The sequence below is a fragment of the Lotus japonicus genome, chromosome 4, assembly GCF_012489685.1.
Source record: "Lotus japonicus ecotype B-129 chromosome 4, LjGifu_v1.2".
NCBI classification, from domain to species: Eukaryota; Viridiplantae; Streptophyta; class Magnoliopsida; order Fabales; family Fabaceae; genus Lotus; species Lotus japonicus.
In genome coordinates, this window is record NC_080044.1 from 39,207,879 (window position 1) to 39,221,999 (window position 14,121).

Here is a 14,121-nt window from a genome sequence, read left to right on the forward strand (position 1 = left end):
TTCCATTATCCCTCTGGCGCCTCGCCACCTGTACTCAGCATCACCTAACAGCAGAAAGGTTGCCATCCCCACCTTGGCTCCCTCAGCAGTCTGTAACACACCAAAGATCTTCTCTATTTCTTCAATCAAGAGATCCGCTTTGTCCGGGTCAGTACCTCCCGAAAACTTAGGTGGATCCTGTCTCCTGAAATCATTTAACCCCTTGTTCTGATCCAGAGTCACCTCCCTCTGACGCTGGTGTTGATCACGTGCTTCCTCCGCAGCACACCTCTGAGCATTGTCATTCGCTTGATTTGTCATCGCCTGAGCCATAGTGGCCATCATCTCCGCTAATTGATTCGTGTTCACCATCGTCTGTTACTCCCAAGGAAATTATTAGTCCTAATCGTATGTTAGCACCAAAACTATTCCATATGATTAAGTAACAATGCAATCAATTAGAACGAAAAATCGTTCTGCAGACAATCAATTTTCACTCCTTGCAGAGTCACACAACCTAGCACAGAAGACCTATTCCCCAAAGACTCCCGGAAGACTCGACTAAGCTCTGATACCACAATGTAACACCCTGATTTTCCAGGTGTCACTTTAGTAACTAAAATAAACTTTACGCGGAAAACAGGTAATTTTTTTTTCGTTTGATTCCTTTTAATTAAAGCGATAGAAAATAAAAACATATCCCAACAACTAAACTAACCGATATACAACATATATACATGTACAACCTCAGTTGCACGCCAACGTCATGCGCACTCGCAGTGACCTCAAAGTAGTGTGCCCGTAGGCAAATATGTACAGAACCAGTAATGTAAGTAAAAGTATCAAAAGTACAGTCATCCAAGAGAAAGTCGGCTCCCAAAATGGCCTGAACAAAAGACCCCTATAATCCGACAAACTCTCTGTGATTCCTCATCAAAAGAACCACACAAAAAGCCACTCATTGGGAACCTACCCTGTCCCAAAAGTAAAACGAATCAGAGCTCTACACAAAATATGATGCTGCCTAACCTACCCTCCCAGTACTGGTCATAGCTCCTCCTCCTCTCCCTCGTCGCTCGGCGAGTAACTGTCCCCACTGCTGTCGGAGTCCGAGTCGGAATCCACCGTAATCATCTCGGTGTCCAAGTCTACGACCTCCCTCCTAACTGTCCTGCGCACCGTCCTAGTCAAGCCCGTCTCAACATCCACCTCTCCAGTAAGAACATCCTCCTCCACCACTCGAACCAGGGGATCCACACGTAGCCGCGCGGTGGAGTAAAAGGAAAACGACGTGAGGCAGATGGAACAACAGACTCCCTCTTCGGCTGCACGAGCCTCGAGGACGACGCCACATCGGTAGGATCGATAGCAGTAGCTGGAGGTGGCGCAACAGGTGTAACAACATCAACCTCGATCTCAGCTGGGTCCTCGTCATCTGAAGAAGATGAAGTCGGAGGTGGTGCAGGTGGTCCTCGACCAGTACCTGGTCCACAGCGAACTGAAGGCGGCAAGTCAAAGCTCAGCTCCATTCGTAGCACTCCTCTTGTCAAACGTCCACGCTCGTCCGTCCGGTCCTCCATGACCCTTCCCCGGTACGTCGCTCGGTGACCCGCAACATCTATCACCCAAGTGGTGGGGGCATGACGGTCCACCAACTCATACCTGATCCCCCCCGAAGGAGAGACCATCGAAAACCAGTCCGCCATCGACATCTGGCAGCAGGCCGACCGCCCAAGCACAAACATGCAACCAAAGCCAAAGCGCTAGGGTCAACTCACGGAATAAAGTAATTATACACTCAACATGTGACAGGGGTATAGATATATATATATATATATATATATATATATATATATATATATATATATATAAGTAATCCTAGCATGTTATTGGCTCTAACAATGCTTCAATAATTCAAATAGCATACAATTCCAGTCAGAGTGAATGTATGCGTGAAATGCAATCAATATGATCCGGATAGTTCAAGTGGGATGGGCACCATCGAGTCAGTCCTAACACCGGCCTAGTGTTTAACCATTTCCGCTCGGGTGTCACTTACAAACCCATGCATAGTCGGATCAGCCCCAACCATCAATGGTCGTGCCACTCTGCCCGCTATGCCGAAGATACACCCAAGTGTTCTTCGATGAAGGCAATCCCCAACCTTCGTGAAGCATTCCCGTTCTTCACTCGTGAAGCATTCCCGTTCTTCACTATTGGTGAAGCATTCTCGTTCTTCACCGAAGGATGCATGATGCAATATGGTTAGCCAAACATCGAATCGTCCTCCCAACGCAAGTGTTTAGCTCAAAACCCAAGAGTTTAGTGTCGGTCAATACAACACAACTCCAACAACAAGAGTACTAGAGTACTCGGTGACTTTCAATCATCACTGTGGCTCACCCCCCCTGGTGTCCAGAAATTCTCCAAAACCCACAACAAAAGTCGACTTTTCCCCGTCTTTCGCAATTATTTTCCCCTTAAGTTTTCCTATGTTTATTCGTTAATAAAAATTGTTTCGAAATCGAATTAGTCAAGTTATGAGTTTATTTCTCAAAGTCTAAGTTTTCCCAAAGTCTCTAGTTTTCAAAATCTATTCATTCTAAGTTTTCCAAAAACTCACCAAAAGAAATTCCCGGGGAAAGTCTAAGTATACCAACGAATGGCTAAGTCTCAAACCCCACGTTTGGACTTGCCTAGGGTTGTTTCCCCAACCCGAAATATCAAAGATAACCAGTTCAATGAATCTCCCCTCCGAAGTCGCGTCAAAACGCACAATTCAATAACATCTCAATATCATAAGTTATGGAAAACATCATAACATTAATTCATCATCATAATCAATATCAAAGTAAAGCATAAGTCGAATTTATCGACGCCTATCATGCAGTCTTAGCTATTAGGTAAGTTGCCCTAACCTCGAGTTGCTCCAGTCTCTTGGTCAAGGTTCTCTTCACACAAATGCTCTGAAAAACCCAAAGTTCCTTCAACTCGATACCTTGAAGTAGGGACGAACAGCTCGAAGATCGGTCAAGTTTCGGCGAAAATCTCCTCTCCCCCTTTCTCTCCTCAACTCGCGGCCTCATGGTGGGTTTTGTGAGATATTTTTGAATTTTTCAACTATTTATAGAAAGGTGAAATCGCGGGAAAATGAAAATTTCGCGATTCCGATTTTTGCAGAACATTCATCGATGAATTCTAAGAGAGATTCTGGCGACAGAATTCCAGAACTCAAAACAAATCTCTATAATTAGGGAAAAACGATCTCTAAAATCCCAAAAGCGTGCAAGTTAATCTGTCCCGAAAAACTACTTTTTGCTTTGAAGGTCAGACGACAAAACTTCGTTCTGAAGAAAGATTGGAAACATCGAAACAAATCTGGCAACGCGGACGGAAACTTCGTTAAAAGCTCCGAATAGAAAAAGTCTTCATTCAGTGATTGAATTTAGGGTTTTGAAGCAAAGAAATTAGCGTCGTCGGACTTCCGAGAAGTGAATACTATCGTGTTTTAATTTTTCCAAGGATTTGAAATCTCACTTAAACGTTGCTTTAAAAGCGAAATTAGCCTATTCTGGAAACTCTCGCCATATGGCAGGTGTGCAGACGACTCGCACTAACTCCTAAAACAACTATGAAACATTCCTCAAGCAATTCATGAACTTTCTTCTTCATTAATCTTTCTCGAACAACAAACTCCTGTCACGCTTACACTGATTCTACGCGTGAGTCGGAAATTAAACTTGTTCTGTAAATCCAGGTCTTACAATAACAATGGGCTGCTTGGTGTAAGGCCCGAGTTTTTAAGTTTATGCTAAGTGAATAAACTTCTTATTCACGATTAGGGTTGATGTAATGTGAAGGGAAACCTGAACGAAAGTTTATTAAATGAAATATATTTATGAAGGAGAAAGTTCAGGAAAAGTTCAAGGATTGCATTATGATCGATAAAAGTTATAGCACGAACGTTTTACGCTTAAACCTAGGTTAGAAACCCTAGTATATAGCTAATTTTCACTTTTAGGCACGATGGCAGTTAATTCCAAAAATCTTCAGAGAAATGTTAGAACTTCTCTTTTTCCATATATCACAATCGTTTCGAGGCGAAACTCTAGGATCTACGAACGTCCGATTCCAATCATCGGAAGTTTGCCGAAACCGAATCCCTGGTATTTCAAAACCCTAGAATTTCTCGACAATGAAGACTTTTTCTATTCAGAGCTTCAAATGAATATTCCACACGCGTACACCCATTTCTCTTGATGATTTCAATCTTTTTTCCGAAGGAAGTTTTCCATTCCGACATTCGATGCAAAAAGCAACTTATCGGGTAAAATAGTTTTATACCGACTATGCTTTAGTTGCCAAAAATACAAGGAGACCTCTTTATAGTTTTGGAACTCTTTTGCCAAAACATATCTATTAATTCATGGAGAATGAAGTCGGAAAAATCAGATTCGCGAAACTTTCTTTTTCCCGCGAATTTCCAACCTTTATATATAGCAAAGAAAGGAAGAAAAACACAAATTCTCCTCCATTTTCTCTCCCAAAACCGCGGCCAAGAACAAGGAAGAAGGAAGAAGAGTTTTTCTTCATCGTTTGCTTGATCGTCGATCAATCAGTTGCTACTTCAAGGCTTCGAGGTATAGTCGCTAATCCTTACCTCTGATCGCTTTTTCCATAGCTTTTCTGTAGAGTTTTCTGAGCGGATAGTTTATGGGTTTTTGCAAAACTATCCTGAATCTTTCATTTCTGATTCTAAACCTCTTCCTTATGCGCCCAAGATCACTTCTGCCGGGTTAGATTTTCCGTTATGTCGCCGGAATTCCGCCGGAATCAATTTGAGCCTAAAATACCCATTTTTGGAGTTTTTGGTGTAAAGCTTCAACCTTTAGGCTGAAAACTATCGCCTTAGCTTAGTGCTAGTAGGATTAGTTGTCATAAACGTCGTTGGTGACGTCCCTGCAAAATTTTATTTTTGGGATTTCAGTTTTGAAAAATCCTAAGTTAAAAATCATGACCAAAATACCCATGCGACAGTTTTTGATCCGATAATTTTTCCGAGTTCAAAATACCCTTAGTTACGGCTTATGAAAGCATAGGAACCAAGTTTGATCGAAGAAAAATCGAGCCCCATAATTGCACAAAGTGGCCGAGCCCTATTAGGGGGGAGGAGGAAAATTTCCTTTTCCGAAAACTTGTCTTTCGCGCTAGTTTATCGTACCTTAGGGTATAGATTACTTCGAGTAACCTTAGTAAGTATCGATAGCTTAGTTTCCGATAGATTCTGATAGTATTCTGTGATTTTATTGTAAAGGTGCTTTTGAGGATTTCCCCGAGGACCAACACTTTGAGAGCGAGGAAGCACTAGTTGATCATTCTGGAGAACTTTCAGGTGAGGGCTTCTCACTGAATCTCTAGTTAATGCTTAGGGTCGATGTTTCGACATTGTTTACTGTTTATGCACTGGAATTGTGTGTGATTGGAAAAATGTTTTCTGAGGCTTCGGCTGACAATGTAGATGATTCATCTACTGAATGTTTTTGAGATTGTCTTACATGCTATGTGCTATGTGGGTAATCTAGGATGTGTGGTGCATGCTTTATATGCTAAGTGCTAAGTGTTTATGATGCGATTTATTGATATATGACATGTTGTTGATTGTGATGATTTAAATATGCTCTGTACTGGAATCTGAGATTCTGAATGGTGAGAATAGCGGGCAGGTCATGCCGATTTTATTTTGAGAGTTTTGAGAAAGTTTGATAGGACGAACGAGGTTCGGGCCTTAATTTTGTGTAGTGGATCGAGACATCCTCTGGAAGCGACTTGGGATTGGGAGATCCTGAAAATGTATAAGACTTGCGATAAGACAAAATGGAATCTATTTTATAAAGAAAATTCATAAGACCTTAAATAACCTCAAAATCTTTAAGTAATGATAACAACCTCGAAGGAAGGCATTGGAAGTCAAATCATAGTCTTGGAAAAACGAGGAGTGTCGTCGGATCCAAGTGTAGCGTTTGTTTGTCGTGCTGTTGGAGCAGCGTTTGTTGTTGTGCTGTTGGAGCAGCGTTTGTTTGTTGTGCTGTTGGAGCAGCGTTCGTTGTTGTGCTGTTGGAGCAGCTATGTGTTGTTGTGAAGTGTGTCTTTTGTCGCAGAATCGACTTTACCTTAGGGTAAGCTTTTAGAGACATTAATTTAGCTAGAACACGTGGCGACGTGTCGAGTGAGATCGGAGACGTTGATTGACTAATCATCTTGCATTCATGCAACATTAATGAGGTATTAACACAGGACGTACTCTGGACCTCGTCGGTTTCCAAAATGGTCATAAGACCCGGAATGCCGTGAAAGAGCGTTTGTAGACGTCTCTTGTAGCAGACCGAAATGGCAGACCTACGGGTTTACTGCTGATCTGGCTACCTTTGTGTGGTGTAAGAGGCACGCGGGCCGAAATGGTTCCACCGTGGCTGGTGTTAGGGCTGATCCGTTTGATGTCCATCCCTTTCCGGAATGCATGTGGTTGACTGGGTTAACCTGCATACATATCATGCAACATGCATACTAATTTAGTTGTTGAGTGTAATTGGTAATTGTTAAACCTATTTGGAACATGCTATCTGCTATTATTGTGTTTATGTTATTGTGGAACATGCAACCCTAGGAATGACATCTTTAGCTATAAGCCTAAGTGGCTATCTATTATTTGTACCTATTGGGTTTATTATCTACATAGTTATTTAGAGTTGACCCTCGCGTCTTCTGTGTGTGTTTTGGCGGACAACGCCTTTTGTCAGATGAGTATTGCGGACTGGTTCACCATGGTCCACCCTTCGGGGGGGATTAGGTATGAGATGATCGATCAGGACGACCCCGGGTCGTGGGTGGTTGACCCCGCGAGCCATCGAGCGATGTATTCGGGGCGCATCATGGAGGACCACGTGGACAGTGGAGGACTCTTGAGGTCAGGAGTGTTGAGGCGATGCTCTATCAGCTTCAACTTGCCACCGGGCGTTCACTGCGGACCAGGATTCGGAGGAGCACCGCCGCCACCGTCATCTTCAGAGGAGGAGGATCCCTCAGAGGAGATTCCAGTGGGAGTGCCTTCGGCAGGGTCTAGTGCACCCTCTGTTGCGATCATTGATGATCAGGGTTCGGGCCCTAAGCCCGTGAGTCCAGCATCGGAGCGCACTGCGGTTGCGAGGGGAGGACGGATAGGGCTGGTAGACTTGGTCGTTCTGGATTCTGATTCAGACGACGATCATGCTAGCACATAGTTTTGAGTGTTGGTATGAGCTCCTCGAGTTAGGATTAGTGTAGGAGTAGAGTTTTAGCTCTGACAGTCTTGCTTCATTTGTTACTTAGGGGACAGGGTAGATCCGCCTATAGCTTTTTGTGTGGTTTCCTTACGGGAATCACAGAGAGTTGGTTGGACTTAGGAGGTCTTATTCTCAGGCCATTGGGTCAGCTGATTCTCAGTTTTGAGGGATGGTGTTGCGGGCACTTCACCTTTTTCATTTGGTTTGTATATATTGCCTACGGGCGTTGCACTTTTCTTTCCGTCACTGGAGGTTACTCGTGACGAGGTTGTTACTTACAGCGGGGGCTGTTTATATATTGTATATTAGTTCTATTGCTTTTCGCTTTTGGGTTTTATTTAATTCAGTCTTGTCTTAGTTATTATCGAAAAAAAAAATATTTCACGTTTTTCCGCATTAAGTTTACTTTTGGTTACTAAAGTGACGCCACCGAAATCGGGGTGTTACATTGTGGTATCAGAGCACGGTCGAGTCTTTCGGGAGTTGTTGGGGAATAGGTCTTCTGTGCTAGGTTGTGTGACTCTGCAAAGAGTGAAAATTGATTGTCTGCAAGCGATTTTTCGCTTAAAAATTGATTGAAGTTATTGCTTACTCATATTGTATAGTGATGCTAGATGCTATCTTATGATGAGTACTGACTGTTTGCTTCCTTTAACAGAATATGGTGAATACCAACCAGCTAGCTGAGATGATGGCCACTATGGTCCAAGCCGTTACCGCACAGGCGAATGATAACGCCATGAGGCGTGCTGCTGAAGAAGCACGTGAACAACATCAGCGCCAGAGGGAAATAACTCTGGACCTGAACAAAGGCCTCAATGACTTCAGGAGGCAAAACCCACCAAAGTTCTCTGGTGGTACTGATCCAGACGCAGCGGATCTCTGGATCCAGGAAATCGAGAAGATTTTCGGTGTTCTGCAAACTGTTGAGGGTGCCAAGGTGGGCATGGCGACTTATCTTCTGCTAGGAGATGCTGAATACTGGTGGAAGGGCACCAGGGGAATCATGGAAGCCAACTATGAAGAGATCAACTGGAACTCGTTCCGGACCGCGTTCTTGGAAAAGTATTTTCCGACAAGTGCCCGGGATGAGAGGGAGGCGCAGTTTTTGACACTCCGTCAGGGAGGTATGTCTGTACCGGAATTTGCTTCGAAGCTGGAGTCTTTGGCAAAGCATTTCCAATTCTTTAATGATCATGTTGATGAGGGCTACATGTGCAAGCGCTTCGTGAATGGACTGAGACCCGATATTGAGGACTCAGTGAGGCCGCTGGGAATCATGCGATTCCAATCATTGGTGGAGAAAGCCACGGAAGTGGAGCTGATGAAGAACCGGAGGTTGAACCGGGCTGGAACTGGAGGGCCGATGAGGTCGGGCTCTCAGAATATTCAGAACAGGGGAAGGTTTCAAAACAGGAGGCCGTATCAGCGTCCTGCTGGTAGAGGGTTTGCATCAGGATCTTACAGGCCCATGGTGGGTGCTGCTGGTGGTTCTGGGGGTCAGACTCAGAACAGGGAACTGACGTGCTTCAAGTGTGGGAAGCCGGGGCACTTTGCTCGTGCTTGTCCCGACACGAGGCCTCAATGCTTCAATTGCAACAAGTTGGGGCATACTGCTGCTCAGTGCAGGGCACCAAAGGCGGAGCCAACCGTCAACACTGCTCAAGGAAAGCGTCCTGCTGCAAAGGCGAGAGTCTACACCATGGATGGTGAAGATGCTGAGGGGGTAGATGGACTGATTAGAGGCGACTGCGAGATTGACGGTAACCTTCTATCCGTACTTTTTGATTCCGGAGCAACGCATTCATTTATCTCTAGAGATTGTGCAATCAGATTAAGACTTCCTATTACTGCTTTGAGCTTCGATCTGATAGTTGCTACTCCTGCCAAGACTCTACTTGCTAATTCAGCATGCATGTATCGTCCGATAACATATAACAATAGGATCTACCATGCTAACCTAGTATGCCTAACTCTTAAGAACCTAGATGTTATCCTAGGAATGGATTGGTTGTCCCGTTATCATTGTCTTTTGGACTGCAACTGAAAGAGAGTGGTATTTCCTGATTCAGATCTTTCCGAGTATCTATCTGCCAATCACATCAGCGTCGCTTTGAACGAGGGATCTCAGGAGTATTCTGTTTTGCTAAGCTTGGAGAGCAAAGGGAACCCAGAAGTTGGCAGTATTCCAGTGGTGAAAGAATTCACGGATGTTTTTCCTGGCGATGTACCTGGATTGCCGCCTGTGCGCGACATTGAGTTTGCTATAGACATCGTACCGGGAATGTAACACCCCGATTTCGGTGGCGTCACTTTAGTAACCAAAAGAAATACTTAAGCGGAAAAAACGTGAATTATTTTTTTTTCGACAATATAACTAAAGACAGAAAGCAATAAACTTTCCAACAATAGATAAAAGAAACTACTATACAACTATATATACATGCCTCGCTAAATACAACCACGTCACGAGTAACCTCCAGTGACGGGTGACAGAAAGAGAGTAACGCTCGAAGGCAATATGTACAGTCCAAGGTAAAAATACTGTGTCCGCAACACTAAACCTCAAAATCTGAGAACAAGTTGGCCCAGTGGCCTAAGAAAAGACCCCCTAAATCCAACCAGCTCTCTGTGATCTCCATATGAAACCACACAAAAAGCTACCGGTAGGAAACTACCCTGTCCCCAAAACTGAAGCATGACGGTCAGAGCATCGACACTACTCCTACACTAATCCCTACCCGAGGAGCCCACACTAGCACTCGATCCTACATGCTAGTGCGGTCGTCATCCGAATCTGCATCCAGGACGACTAAGTCGACATACTCAACACTGCCCTCTCTGTCCACCCTAATGCGCTCCTGCACTGGCCTCTCGGGCTCGGGGCCCAGAACGAGATCCGCGACGACAGCAGCAGCAGTAGACGGACTAGACTCCGTCGAAGCCCCACCTACTGGCACCTCCTCAGAGGGGTCCTCATCATCCGAAGGGGATGGTGGCGGTGGAGGTCCTCCCAAGCCGGGTCCACACTGTACACCTGGAGGCAGGTTGAAGCTCACTATGTGCCTCCTCATCACCCCCTCCGTCAACCGTCCGAATCGGTCGACACGGTCCTCCATGACCCGACCGGTGTAGGTCGCACGGTGGCCCTCGGGATCGACCACCCATGCACCTGGGTCGTCTTGATCAAGCATCTCGTACCAGGTCCCCTCCGAGGGGCTGACCATGGTAAACCAATCCCCCATACTCATCTGACAAATGGCGTAGTCCGCCCAAACACACACAGCAGACGCGAGGGTCAACTCCAAAGAATTATATAATTAATAAAACCAGATATAATTATAGGATAATAAATACTTGCCTCTCAGGCTTATAAGTTTTGGGATAGCTTCCTAGGGTTGCATGTATCACAATGAATATAAAGAACCATAAAAACAAGTAGCATGCCTCAAAAATAGGATAAACAGTTACCAATCACACTCAGCAACTAAGTCAGCATGTATGTTGCATGAAATGCAATGCTGGGTAACAAAATGCATTCCGGAAGAAGGATGGACACCATCGAGTCAGCCCTAACACCGGCCAAAGTGGGACCATTCCGCTCGGGCGTCTCTTACACCACACAAAAGTAGTCAGATCAGCAGTGAACCCGTAGGTCTGCCATTCCGTCTGCTACTGAGGACCACCGTAGTGTCCTAAATATGGAAATCCGGGTCTTATGACCATTTTGGAATCCACCGAGGTCCGGTATCACGCCGTGTATTAACCTCAAAATGAGTGCATGAATGCAAGTGATTAGCCAAACAACGTCTCCGACCTCACCCGACACGTCGCCACGTGTTCTAGATAACTTAAAGTCTCTAAAAGAATACCCTAAGGTAAATGTCGATTCTGCGACAAAATACAATTAATCATAAACAAAAGAGTGCAACCACTCACGACAACTCTTCGAGTCATCAATGCTCTCACGAAGTCTCACGCTTCTGTGGAGTCTCACACATTCACAAAGTCTCAAGCTTCAGTGAAGTTTTATGCTTTCACAAGGTCTCACGCCTCAGTGAATTTACACACTTGCACGAAGTCTCACGCTTCAATGAAGTTTCATGCTGTTCACGAGGTCTCACGCCTCAGTGAAGATCCATGCTTTCCACAAGGTCTCACGCCTCAGTGGAGTATCACGCATTCACAAGGTCTCACACCTCCGTGAAGCTTCTCGGCTCATCCCTTGGATGGCTAAACAAACTGCTCCCAGAGCGAATGAGTATCAACATACCCAGAACTCGCAATCTTCTCAACACTTGGATCCGACGACACTTCTCGTTTTCCAAAACTAAACTTCAATCCAAAGCTTGCATCCGAGATTGTTATCTTTATTTAAAGGTTTAGTGGTTGTTTAATATCTTATGAATTTTCTTTGTAAAAATAGCTCCTTTTTAGTCTTATCGTATTCCCTATGAGTTTCAAAGTTCCCATAATCCCAAGTAATTCCCTGAGAAGGTCTCGATCCATTGGAACATAAACAGCATATTCCAACACATCCTAAGTTAACCATGTAGCACATAGCATGTGAATCATTTAGCACACAATATCATGGCATCAATTACTCAACAAGGTCGGCCGAAGCCTCAGAGAACAATTCAGACATTTAGCAATTAAGTGCATAACACATAAATCAAGTCGAACTTGTCGACACCTAAAGCATTATCTAGTAATTCAGAGAGTAGCCCTCACCGGTGGGTCTTCCAGCTTCTTCCTCAAAATGTTCTTCAAGCTCTTCTCCTTGATCTCTGGGAATCTCCTCAAACGAACCTTAAGCAAAAATCACAGAAATCAACACCAAGAGTCAGAAACTCAGCAATCAAAGAGTCCTAGGGTTACACGGTACACTACTACCTCCGTGGTACGACAATCTAACGCGTTAAGACAGGTTTTCGAAAAATCGGATTCTCCCCCCCCTTGATATAGCTCTCGGCCACTTCCTTTAATTGGGAGGGTCGATTTTTCTTCGATCAAACTTGGTTCCTAGGTTAACATAAGCCGTAACTAAGACGGTTCTAGGCTCGGAAAAATTTTCGGATCGAAAACTGATATAGGGGTAGTTTGGTCATTATTTTTAGCTCAAAATTTCAAAATTGGATTTTTGAAAAACAAATTGGATGGGGACGTCCACAACGACGTTTATGACGACAAATCCTACTAGCACTAAGCCAAGTCGATAGATTAGAGCGTAAAGGTTGCGACTTTGCCGAAAAATGGGTATTTAAGGTAGAAATTGATCCCGGCGGCATTTCGTCGACATTCGACAAAATCTAATCCGCAGAACACGCTCAGGAGCATGCAGGGAAGAAGTTTAGACACTGAAATCAGCGTATTTGAACAGTTTTTCAAAAACCTCAAAATTTTGAACTCAGAAAGTCGTAGGAGAAGTGGACAGAAACGACGATTCGAAGGAGAGTATAGTTTACCTACCTCGAGGTCTTCGATTAGTGACGATCGGTGAAGCAAACGGGCAAGAAACGACGAAGATCCGGATCTCTCTCTCTCTCTAGGTGCTCGCGGGTTTGGGGAGGGGAAATGGGTATTTTTTTTGCAAAAATCTAATTTTCAAGCTATTTATAGGTTTTGGAAAAAGCGGAAAAAAGATTTTTTTGCGATTCCGATTTTTCCTGCGCGTTCCTCTGCGCATTCTAAGATAGGTTCTGGCGACAGAATTCCAGAACTCAAAACAGGATTCTTGGAATTAAACCAAAAGATCCAAAATCGGCATAAGTCGGTGTAAGTCGGATTATCCCGAAAAACTACTTTTTGCAGTGATCGTCGGATGAGAAAACTTCCTTCTGAAGAAAGATTAGGAATGATGAGAGAAATAGGAGAACGCGGGTGGAATCTTCTTTTGCAGCTCCGAATAGAAAAAGTCTTCATCGTCTGTCGATCTTAGGTTTTCTCGAACTATCAGGGATTCCGTTTCGGCAAACTTCCGAGAATTGGAATTTGACGTTCGTACTTTCCAGGATTTCGCATCGAAATGATTGTTTAAGGACGGAAAAGAGAAGTTCTAACATTTCTCTGAGGATTTTTGGAATTAGTTTCCATCGTGTCCTAAAGCGTAAATTAACTATTCACTAATACCTTTGACCTAGGATTAAGCGTATGTTAGTCGTGCTATAACTCTTATCGGTTTTTCGATAAATTCTTGGACTTTTCCTGAACCTTTTTCCTTCCCAAATTTATCTTAATCAAATAACTCTTTTATTTTATTCACTTATCCAAAGCGTTAAAACTTGGGCCTTACATTACTACCCTCCAAAAAGAAAGTTTCGACCTCGAAACTTAAGGGTCAGTAAAAAGTTCTGGATGCTGTTCCTTGATCTTTTCCTTCAGCTCCCACGTCGCATCGCCGGTGTCCTTGTTCCAAATAACCTTCACTAACTCGATCTCTTTTCCCCTCAACTGCATTATCCTTGTGTCACCAATGCTGATTGGCGGTGTCTCGAAAGACAAGTTATCCTTCAACTCAATGTCATCCAGCTCGATGACGTGCGTCGGATCAGCAATATACTTCCGCAGTTGTGACACATGGAATACATCGTGAACGTTTGATAGAAAAGGCGGTAGTGCGATCTGATAAGCTACCGGTCCTACACGACGAGTAATCTTCTGATAAGGTCCAATGAACTTTGGCGTCAGCTTTCTTGACTTGATTGCTCGACCAACTCCTGTAGTCTGGGTAACTCGCAGAAACACATGATCTCCTTCTTCGAATTCCAGGGTTCTGCGCCTTTGATCTGCATAGCTCTTCTGTCTACTCTGAGAAGCCTTCATC